A 12,202-nucleotide genomic window follows, 5' to 3' on the forward strand; every position below is an offset into this window, starting at 1 on the left:
AACAAAACCCATTACCTCTGACCTCACCCCCCTCAGGGCTGAAAAGTCAATCTCCCCTTCCCGTGGGCCTGCCATCCCAACCCACCGACTCCACAGGATTGCAGTCTCTGAACTGAGACAGACTGTATAGGTGAATGGGGGGGGGAGGAGAGGGCCTGCACCTGCCCCACAACCCCACAGGTGGTTGCATGCGGCCACGCTAGCCCCTGCAACAACTGCTGGAGCCACGTCCTGCCAGAGGTCACCAAGGCCCTCCTGATGGCAAAGTCAGTGGTAGTCACCAAGTCTGCATGTGGAGTGGAAGGCCTTGCAGGAGGGGCGGTAGGGGACCAGGCATCCAATCAAACCAGAGGAGGAGCTGGGAGGTCGGGCCCAGGAGCCCAGGAACAAGCCCTCAGTACGGACACCTGGTCTCATCTGACCTCATTGAGAAAGCAGCAGCGACAGCAAAGCAGCAAACTTCTAACGCAGGGCCCTCCGGAATGCACTGGTCACACGTGCCCACAAAATCCGCCTTGCCCTGACCCTACGTCCCCAGTCCCCGCATACCCACCCCAGCCGTGATGTACCAGGTTGCTTCTAGTTTCCTGTGGTCCTGGCATCCACCAGTCTGGAGCATCTCAGCCACTGTCCCAAGATAACCCTGCCTTACTTTCCAGCTCTGACCAATTCTCTCCCAGACACTGGAAACAAATATTTAACGAACTATTTCTCTTACCCACTTGCCTCCACATCCAGTCCACATCCTTTTCTAGTTTAGGAGACCTGGTAGACATTAAAATCGTTGACTTTATTGCCTGTGGTTTTTTTCTTGCCTGTGTTTTGTATGTGCACCCCACAGAGAACTGTAGTGTAGGGTGTTGTCTCTGTTGTCTTAGAACTGGTCTAAGGTTTGGCAAGGGCTTGCTTTTGAAGGGGAGGCTTAATGCGCGCGCACACATTTTCCGGTGAGTTCATCACTTCATTATTATCTCTATAGGAAGTAGTATAAAAAAAAAAAAATCAGGACTTCATTTGGGTAGTTTTCTTTCAAATAATAAAAGCTAGGTCACATTAACTATCAGGTAAAAAGCCAAAGCTTTCAAATCAACAGTTTTTTTTCTTTTTTTTTTTTTAATTTTTTAAAAAAGATTTTACTTATTCATGAGAAACACAGAGAGAGGGGTAAAGACACAGGGAGAGGGAGAAGCAGGCTCTATGCAGGGAGCCCCACGTGGGACTCAACCCCGGGCTCTAGGATCACGCCCTGGGCTGAAGGCAGCGCTAAACCACTGAGCCACCCGGGCTGCCCTAAATGCTTTAATCGATGTTACCATGTAGAGGGGAGAGAGAGGATTTTACTTCCGTGAATCCCTTGGCCCAGCACATTACAGGTGCTCAACAACATTACATCATCAGTAAACAGGGTGGTGAGAACTTCTACTCCTGCATTTGAGCAATCTCTACATGCCCAGGCTTCTGAATGGAATTCATCAAAGTCAAACCTGTAGCAAATCTCTTGATTTTGTTCCTCTTTTCTCATTGAGGAGTGTTCCGAGTTGCAGGGGGGAGAGGCTAAGCTACCAGCTTGGAGTCAGATGGTGAAAGACTTGGGGTCCATGCCAAGAATTCAAGGCTTTCTCTCAAGTATATATTAAGCATATGATTTTTAACTAAATTGGGACACTTGAAACAAAAGGAAGCAGTATTAATTGTGGCAAGAAAAGAGGTATAAGCTCTAACTGTGCCTAAGAAGTAGGGTAGGGTCACAAGGCATTAACCTAATTGAATAGTTTCTTTTTTTTTCCTCCCAGAGATTACCACCTTGAACAAAGAGAGAGGTTTTATCTTGTTGACTGGGAGACTCTCCAGCAAACCACCAATCAAACTCTGGGTAGTCAGCTCCTATATCCAAAGATCTATTGACCCTGATTGTGGAGTACATGAGGGAAGGGGAGGCTCAGCTCTGATCACAAGGAATTCACTATTTAGCAAGTCAGATAGGGCACAAATGAAAACAGAACGAAACAAAAATAACAAAAACAGAACAATCCAAAACAGAATATAACCAAATGTTGGCCTTCACGACATAGCACTTCAAGTATGATCCTTAAGTACCAGGTATCCTGTGCTCAGGGAAAGGAAAATGTATAAGGAAATAAGTGGGCCATTAGGAGACCGAGATTTGATTATATTCCTTAATTGTGAGATGTATTCCTAAAAGTAAAGGAGATTTCTAAGTCTACATATGATCTTGTATATCTGTTCCACATAATTTCCCAATTTATCCTTCTACTAGCAGCTGTCTTTCCATTTAAGATATCTTCACAGCAAGTCTCTTGCAACAAATCTGGGATAGGGCGTGCTTTTGTTTTGTCCATGGCCAAAGGGTCATAAACCTTGGGTTGGGGAAACTCTTTTAGGTATAATTAGGAATGAATTTTTTTATTTTTATTTTTTTATTTTTTATTTTATTAGGTTTCTTTTTTTTTTTTTTTTAAAGATTTTATTTATTCATGAGAGACACAACGAGGTAGTGACACAGGCAGAGGGAGAAGCAGACTCCATGCAGGAAGCCTGATACGGGATTCAATCCCGGGAATTCAGGATCATGCCCAGGGCCGAAGGCAGGCGCTAAACCACGGAGCCACCCAGGAGTCCCAGGAATTAATTTTTTTAAGTTAGATTTCAATCCCAGTGAATTGTGCGATACATCTGAAAAAAAATTTCATGCTTTATATTGAAATATTATAAATTCTTTTTATTATATTTCCAAGAAAAGAAACTTGGAGACGGTTTATCTGTTGTTTGGTGAGGTCAGGAAGACCATGAGAACATTATAGTTGAATCCAACAGAAAAAAAAAAACTTTGAAAAGATGTTATCTGTATCAAAACATGGTGAGATGGTCATCTATTATGAAATTTCTGGTGTCAACTCATGGCAAATTGCTTAAATGATGGCTTCATATTTATTAAGAAATTGATACCCGCTAGGCCAATTTCTTTAAAATTGAAGCTTACTTAAGTCCGGCTAAATTTTGTACCTCGGAAGAAAATCAAGTGATTGTGATTGAGAGATTCCTTTATTTTTTTTTTTTAATGAAAATTTTGGATTAATCTTAAAGATTCAAAGCCAAATACTTCCCAAGTGGGAAAACCATTTCCAGAAAAACAAGTAGGAATTAGATGACATTCTGAAAATAGTTCTAAACAAAAGAGGAAAATCCATCTTAAATATGACCCACCAGTTTTAGACTTTTTGGGCCTTTCCCTTGCCTTTCTGCCATTCATTCATTCATTCCCTTTTTACCTGCCAGTGATGACACTGGAGGTAAAAAGGGAAAGCCTCTAGGGTTCTTAACTCCTAGGGGTTTTCTATCTGGATGGAACATGGGAGCAGACAAGATACCCAAAAATAAAAATAAATAGCCATTTATTAAGAATGATGGTGAAAGAAAATACTTAGCCTCTAGGATATACATAGAAAGGGACATAAATGTTGACTGCCATGGCCAGAAATGGCTTAGCAGGGAACAGAGAAGGTAGGACTTAACAGATGGGGAGCTCATAACAAATAGGTGGAAGAGAACAAGTTTTCTCCCAATAGGTTGGGGAGAACAAGTTTTAAGGGCACAGCAGGTGCTTTATGTACTTTAACTCATTTAAATCATTTAACTTAATTCATTAGGTAGCCAATGGCTCCTTCTAGAACATATGGCTTTTTTTCCCCCTATTTGTTTGAAAGTCATTATAGAAGCAACGTATGAGGGGCTATGGACGATCTACTATAGAAGAACAGATAAAGTTCTCAAAGTTGTAGAGGAAGTAGAGTGTTTCAGAGCTCAGTTTCTAGAGCCAGACTCCCTGGGTTCAAATCTTGGACCTGTCATTTACTAGCTGAGTAAGTAAGTTTAGAAAGTTTGCTTAAAACTCGGAGATTCACTTCCTTATGTGTAAAAGTGAACTAATAAGACTGACCACCCCTGCATAATCAGCATCCCAATGTGCATTTGAGGACTACCTTGAAATCATTGCTGGCTGCTACTTTGCTGTCTCCCCTCATACCCTCTTGTTTAAAGTCACTAATCCTTAAGTACCTGCCAAGAAAGAGAGGGACTGAGCTGGCTGTAATAGCTGCCTCTTTATCTTTTCCTGCCATTAGCTTATCCTGCTCCTTTTTCACTATTTGTCAACTTAATTAATTCCCTCTATAATTCCTTCCGTTATTTTCAACCTTTCTTTTCAGGTATTTTTCTTCAGTGAATCCACCACCACTTTCCTTGTGACACTTAGAATAAAAGTTCACTTGTTTTTGTCATTAAGGTGATATATTTATTTTCAGTGTAATAAATGGCATTCTCTATTACATTTCATCCCACTTCCATAAAAATGAGTAGAGCATACTTAAACATTTTTATGAAAAAGATACAAAAAAAAACCTTTGAAATTCTAAAGTTTGCAATGATGAAAGAAAAAAGAAAAGCATCTTTCTTCTTTCTATACAAATGTAAAAATTAAGGGTAGAACGTGTAGAGGGGGTTGAACAATTGTAAAATTTGTGTAGAACCACAGAAGACCTCAAATAGCTAAAGCAATCTTAAGAAAAACAAAGCTGGAAGTATCATGTACCCTTGTTTCATGTACCCTTGTTGCATTACAAAGTTATAGTAAGCAAAACGGTATGGTATTTGCATAAACACACAGACATAAGATCAGTGGAACAGAATCACAGCCCCAAAATAAACCCACACATACACAATTTATGACAAGGGAGTCAAGAATACACAGTAGGGAAGGGACAGTTTCTTCAACAAGTGGTGTTGGGAAAACTGGGTTTTTGGATATGGGATAGCCACATCCAAAAGGATGAAATTTGATCACTATCTCACAAAAATTAACTCAAATGGATTAAAGACTTGAACATGAGCCCTGAAACCATACAACTAGCAGTAAAGATAGGCAGTAAACTCTGACATTTGTCTTGGCAACAATTTTTTGGATTTGATGTCAAAAGCAAAGACAACAAAAACAAAAATAAACAGATGGACTACCTCAAACTAAAAAGCTTCTGTACAGCGGAGGAAACCGTCAACAAAATGAAAGGACAAGCTACTAAATGAGAGAAATATTTGTAAGTCATGTATCTGATAAGGGGTTAATAACCAAAATATATAAATAACTCAGCAGCAAAAACAGACAATCCATTTAAAAATGGATAGAAGACTTGAATAGATATTTTTCAAAAAAAGACATACAGAAGGCCAAGAGACATATGAATAGACGTTAAGTATCACCAATCATCAGGGGAATGAAATTCCATACTATAATGAGAAATCACCTCACAACAGTCAGGATGGCTGGCATCAAAAGGGCAAGAAATAAGTGTTGGTGAGGATGCGGAGAAAAAAGAACCCTCATGCACAGTTGGCAAGAATGTAATCGATGCAGTTGCTATGCAAAATAGGATGGAGATTCCTCAAACATTAAAAATAGAGCTACCATGTAATCCAACAATTCCACTTCTCGATATTTATCTGAAGAAAATGAAAACACTAACTCAAAAAGATATATGCATCCCCATGCTCACTGCAGCATTATTTACAATAGCCAAAACACGGCAACAATCTAAATGTGCATCAGTGAATGGAAACACACCTTCTCTCATAAGAATATTATTCAGCCATAAAAAAAGGAGTGAAATTTTGCCATTTGCAGCAACCTGGATGGACCTTGAAGGCATTATGCAAAGTGAAGTAAGTAACACAGGAAAAACAAATACTAAATGGTATCATTTATATGTTTAGATATATCTAAAGCAAACAAAAACAAAACCAAGCTCATAGATTTAGAGAATGGATTGGTGGCTGCTGGGGGGACCAAGGGAGACCAAATGAGTAAAAGGGATCAAAAGATACAATAAACTTCCAGTTGTAACAAGTCATGGGAATATACCGTACAGCATGGTGACTATAGTTAACAATGTACTGCATATTTCAAAGTTGTTGAGAGAGACCTTAAAAATTCTAAGGAAAAGAATATTTTTGTAACTGTATGACAGATATTAACTAGACTTATTGTGATAATTTCTCACTATATAAAACACCAAATCACTGTTTTACACCTGAACCTAATACATTAATTATACCTAAATTAAAAAAAGTCACAAACGTATAGGGGAGTATTCATAATCTACAGGAATATAAGTAGTATCTTAACCATGCTATATATATTGCTCTGGATCATTATAACTAACTTTATTCAAATTTTTATAATCGATTTTCCCCTGTTAAATAAAAGACAGTGAGAAATTTCAGAATAAAAAACTGATGATTAAATTTTGATCTGAGGGCAGCCAGGTGGCTCAGCGATTTAGTGCCGCCTGCAGCCCAGGGCCTGATCCTGGAGACCTGGGATCGAGTCCCATGTTGGGCTCCCTGCATGGAGCCTGCTTCTCCCTCTGCCTGTGCCTCTGCCTCTTTCTGTGTCTCTCATGAATAAATGAAATCTTAAAAGTTTTGATCTGAACTTGCTGAGATAAAATTACCCTCAGTCTAGTAACTGCTTGAGTGTCATGCTTTTATTTTGACCTATATTGAGTAGAATATGTCAAAATGTTTACTATGCTCTTGCTAAAAATTGCTTCACTAGAGTAAGAGAGTGGAAAAGTAAAATTTAGTGATGACAAATCCTTTCAGTTGTATCTTTTCAGGATCATCCCATTCTGCTTTCAAGGCCACAGCTATGGAATTCCAGGAGTCACGTGAAGGCTCTATTCAGCAGAGGGCACCAAACAGGAAATTCCCCTTAATTATTAAAAGGTGATCACAACTACAGGCAAGAAGTGAGTGCACCAAAGGTGCTGTGTCATAGTCTTAAAAGTTTCTGGCTTCTTTAGTTTCTTAATCTATTTTGGGAGTTGTCCCTTCTAAGACAACATTTGTAAGGTACGACAAAGCGAGGAGTTTGGTTACTTCTTTTAGTTACTGACAGCTTTGCTAAAGCAATATACTTCTATAATTTTCCTGACTGCCCCCCACCCCACCAATAAAACAAAACAGAAAACAAAACCACAGGACTACCACTTAGACCAAGGTTTTCAACCTTGCACTAAGTCTGAGCAGACCAGAACTTTAGTGGTGATTGAGCCCAGTTACTATTAGCAATTGAGACAAAGCTCAGGAAGGTTAAAATTATCCAAGACCATTTGGCATGTTAAGAAAGTAACTGACAAAATTTATAAAGCCCACTGTTCTGTACTAGGGTTTATATTAGCTGCCTTATATAATTTATGCATAATCTCCACAACACCAATGAAAGATTATTCTGTATTTTATATTAAAAAAATGAAACAGAGAAGTTATAGGACTTACCTAGAACTACTCCACCATAGATTGTTGTATGGAATTTGAACCCAGATCCGTTTGGCTCAAAAGTACATACATGCTGTTTCCCCACATCATACTGCTTCTCTGGGTGGAGGTGGATCTGTCCTAGAATGCACAACAACATTCTAGGCCAGGCTCCATCCAGTGTAGACCATATACCGAGCAGTTAGTACTGTTAGTACTTTCCTAGCAGTTAGTACTGTTAGTACTTTCCTAGCAAGCTCAGAAATCACTCTCCAGGGCTAGCAGCAAGATGGCAACTGGGGAGAGCAGCTGAGGAGCCCCTGGCTACAGGTGAGAAGTCTGCCCTATAAGCGCAGTGAGTATAAGGGTTAGCAGTTGTGACTAACAGGACAAGAAATTTGTCCTCTTAAATCCCTTTGAGTGCTAACACCTTGTTAGAAGACTAATTCTTTAGTCAGAATCCATGGAAGTGATGACTATATGATTTATTTTGAATTCAAGCTTTTCTTGCAGTAAGGATACTAAAATAACTCCTTACCTTGCACGACATAATTGGTGGACAACTCTTTCCCTCCCAGGTGATACCGATTAAAGTAGCTTTAGCAGTCAAGGGAACATCATAAAGTAGGAGTCAATAAAGATTCAATGTCAAAAAAATCTCACGTTTTACTTTATTGAATATTTGCAAAATTACTAGCAGCTGAACTTATAAATGACAAAGCATTGCCTGAATGAGTAAACCAGAAATGAGAACATTCATGGTATGGGTTTTAAAAAGAGGATACAGGATCCTAGATCTACTAAATATGAATCATGTTTTATCACATCATTGCAAGGCTCTCATGGTTGTTAATGGCTATTCATAGTCACCTAGGATAATACTTTTTTTTTTTTACTGTTCCAATTAATCTAAAATCTTAGAAGATTTTGCTGAAATACATTTTTTTACAGTTCTATACAAATTATATTTTTCAAAATAGCAAAAGGGAATATTTTATTATTTAGTTTTACATATAAGACCAGTATGTAAGTTTTGAAAATGCCTCTTTCAATAATAGATAAACCAGTATTAAAAGAAATATAGAAATATTTATAACAGATTATTCTGTATGAGAGTTTTAGTCCACTGGTCACTAAATGCTAACTTATTTCTGAATGATCCACAGCTTCTCATCTCAACAGTAGAATCTTTGAAACACATCAAACAAGTGAAGTGTGTGTCCAATTGTGGCACTTAATAGTGGCTGGAAGATGAAAATGAGTTACTCCATTTGGGTCTAGTTCAGTGCAACTGAAAACTATTAGTTTACTAAAACTTCTTATTACAGAAAAGAGTAAAAGGAGAGGCTGTAAGTGATGCTCTTTTCACAAAGGAATGATTCTTTGTTATTGTAGAGCTGCTTGCACTCAAGGGATTTCAACTCATCACTTGGTAATCATGAATTCACAATGCACCCACAGCACATCTGTGAAAAATAGACTTTATTGCTGTTACAGATGAACAGAGTTGAGAATAATCATACAGTCAACTGGTGGCAGAAAGAATAGAGACACAAATTTCAAGTGTGTATAGTTTGTAGCAGGCAGAAAAATGGTCCCTCCAAGACTGCCCAAATCCTAATTCCCAGGACCCGTAAATATGTTTGGTACATGACAAAGAGAATTAAGGTTACAGATATAAATAAGGTTGCTAATTAGTTGACTTAAAACAGGGAGAACAACCTGGATTATCCAGCTGGCCTCAATATAATCACGAGGATCTTTCAAAGTAGAAGAGGGAAGCAGAAGATGAATTCAAAGACATGTGGAATGAGAAACACTTGACTCACTGTTGTTGGCTTGAAGGTGGAAGGGGAATGTGGCAGTCTCTAGAAGCTGCAGAAATCAAGGAAACAGATTTTTCCCTCAGAGCCTCCAGGAGAGAACCCACACTTTGATTTTAGCCCAGAGAGAGCCAGGCTGGGCTTCTGACATACAGAACTGTAAGATAATAAATGTGTGATGTCTTTTTTTTTTTTGATAATAAATGTGTGATGTCTTAAGCCACCAAATCCGTGGTAATTTGTTATAGCAGCAACCAAAAACTAACCAGATAGGAGTTTAGGACTGTTTAATACAAAACAGTCATTAAGAAAGACTGCAAATAATAAACTGAAGCAACCAAAGAATCACATTTAATTTGGAAACGTAAGTCCATTTTGAAGTAATAAAAGTAGAAGCACACAGATTCTTTGGCATAAAGAAAGATGGAAAGGAAAAATGTGAAAGGAATTTTTTTTCCGCTTCCAGTAGAATACTAGAAGAGAAAGGAAATTATAAAAGAACTCATTTTTCTAAAGGATGAGGTAAGAATTTTTAAAAGGCTACTTGGAATAGCCTTCCAGGAGAAGTTTTGGAATCTTTGTCCCTAGAGATCTTTAAGATACACAGTGATATATTTTACCTACCCTGGATGGCTAAGATATATTCTTGCCTGATGACAAGGGCTCAGACCAGACAATCTCTCCTGGCCTCCTCCAGCCCAAATATTTGACACAGATTTGAGTTTATTCAATTCAGTGCCACAATTATTTACTGCCTATCTACTCAATGTAAATCATTCTGCTATGATTAACCAAAGAATAACATAAACCCTGACTTCAAGAAATTCACAGTTTAATAGTAAACCAAGGTGAACAGCCAACCCTATGCACGCTAGACAATGAGAAGACTCATAAAGGTTGGATAAATAATATATTGATTAAACCTCATTAAATATATAAAAGTCAATGCACTCTTATTGATCATAAAACATTATTATAGGTTATCACTGGAGATTATCAGAACACCAATAGATTACAATGAGAAGCTATCCTGTCCTTCCCAAAACTCTGTAAGGAAAATTTTTTAAAAATAAATTCTTTATTGTAGAATTTCAGACAGATTATATCCAGAATGTATCTAGAAGTAAAATTGCCATAATAATGGATCTGGGCAATACTTTTCCCATTTATTGCTGATTAAGTGAAAATTTGATGGCAAATTTTATAGTGGAGGGATGAGTGTGAGACCACCTAAACACACCGAACAACCTTAACATCACAAAGTATGACACCAGCCATTTATGTGCTTCTTTTTGTGAGTTGTTAGGAAATACACAATGCCACCTATAAAGTCTTCTTTCTCCCAAGAAGCTGAATCCAAATTTAACACAGCTTCCAAATCTATTTTTTTTTCCATGGGAAAAAATACAAGACAGACGGACCAGTCAAAAATTACAGAATGCAAACAACTAGTTAAATGCAAATGTAGACCAGGATGTATAAGCCAAGAACTTGAGACAATCAGTGACATTTAAAAAGGGAGGAGAGAGAGGATTGTTATAGGATAAAAGTTACTTAAGAGACATAACAACCAAATGTAACATGTAGACTTTGTTTGGATCCTGATTCAAAAAAGAACTCCAAGAAGGCATTTTTAAGATCAGCAGAGGAATTTAAATATGGACTTAGTACTCAATGATATCATACAATTATTATTATAATATGATAAAGGCATGACATTACTCAAAATATTTATCATACTGAAGGGTTCACAGATTTAAAAATATGATAACCAGTTATGCTTTAAAAATCCCCTAATAAAAAAAATAAAAATAAATTTTAAAAATCCCCTAATAAAAAAATTGTACATGTGAAGAGTACATAGAACAGGATCAGCAAAACCGTGATATATATTCAAGTTGCATGATGAAACAGGAGGGTCATTGTAATATTTTCTCTCCTTAAATGTTTGAACTTTCCTTAATAAAAAAAAAAGTTTAAAGGACAGCCACAGTAAATAAATAAACATGTACTGAATCCATTTGATTATCCCTCATCATTCAGCTACTGATAAGCTTGGTCCATTTATATCAGAAATTTTCTTTACTTTTTTGTACATGTGTTTTACTAGCAATCTGATTTCATCTTTCACCTCTTAGGGAAAGGAAGTTTACAATTGACCAAATAATCTAAATAACCAAGGGGAGAAAATATCGTAAATAAAATACTACTTCTAATGCTCAATAAAGGAGCAATAGGCCTGTTGGTACATGGGGCAAGTATGCAGCGTCCAAGTACTTTTTGTAGTCAAGAGTGAATGTGGTGGGGGAATATTTGCAAAATTTTAAATTCTTTTCAGTTTATATGGTCAGGGTTAGTATTATAACATTTGTCAAAAGTGCTTAATTATCACATTTTTTGGCAACAAACTATGTGTTTGCTTTAACACAATTATCTTAGGTAAAATCCAGTCTAGACATATATAATTAATAATGTCACTCCCCTGTCTGATTTTAAAGTATAACAGACCTCTCTTTGAGGAACAAGGGGCTGCAGGGAAAAATATATTTATCTTCAATGTTCCCTGCATATATGCATGAATGCCAGATCTGATCTACGATAGTTCATGTGACAGGGTTACACATGGGAACCTCATGGCAAGGCCCTTTAGCAATAATCCTAGCAATGGAGCAAAATACAAATCTCCTCTGAGACTGTTCAGAAAGTTTTGAAGGCATTCATAATACATGATTCCCCTTTTTAAAAAAAGTTATGCTTTAAAAAAAAGGTTTTATTTGGAAATAATTTTTCTGAATGAGGCTTAAAGATGCTTACACCCTCAAACTACATTGCTAATGGGACTAAAACATTTTCAAAAAAAATGTAAAATTTTATGATACCTGTAAAAGCTCTTAATCTTTTTTAATCTTTTTAAATTAAAAAAAATTTAAATTTTCTTCTCTTTCTTCCCTTTTTTAAAGGCAGCTTCTCATGAAGAGATGCCCAGAAAGCTATAGCTGTTATTTTCCCCCAGAAGAGCGTAAAGACAAAACAGGGAGAAACATTAATCC

General features: G+C 37.3%; 1 protein-coding gene across 41 annotated transcripts in view; it reads right to left on the bottom strand.

The window, feature by feature from the left end:
• Positions 1–12,202, bottom strand: part of ABI3BP (ABI family member 3 binding protein) — a 233,795-nt gene that overhangs the window by 162,130 nt on the left and 59,463 nt on the right. The window lies entirely within an intron of this gene.

The sequence above is a fragment of the Canis lupus genome, chromosome 33 (assembly GCF_011100685.1).
Source record: "Canis lupus familiaris isolate Mischka breed German Shepherd chromosome 33, alternate assembly UU_Cfam_GSD_1.0, whole genome shotgun sequence".
NCBI classification, from domain to species: Eukaryota; Metazoa; Chordata; class Mammalia; order Carnivora; family Canidae; genus Canis; species Canis lupus.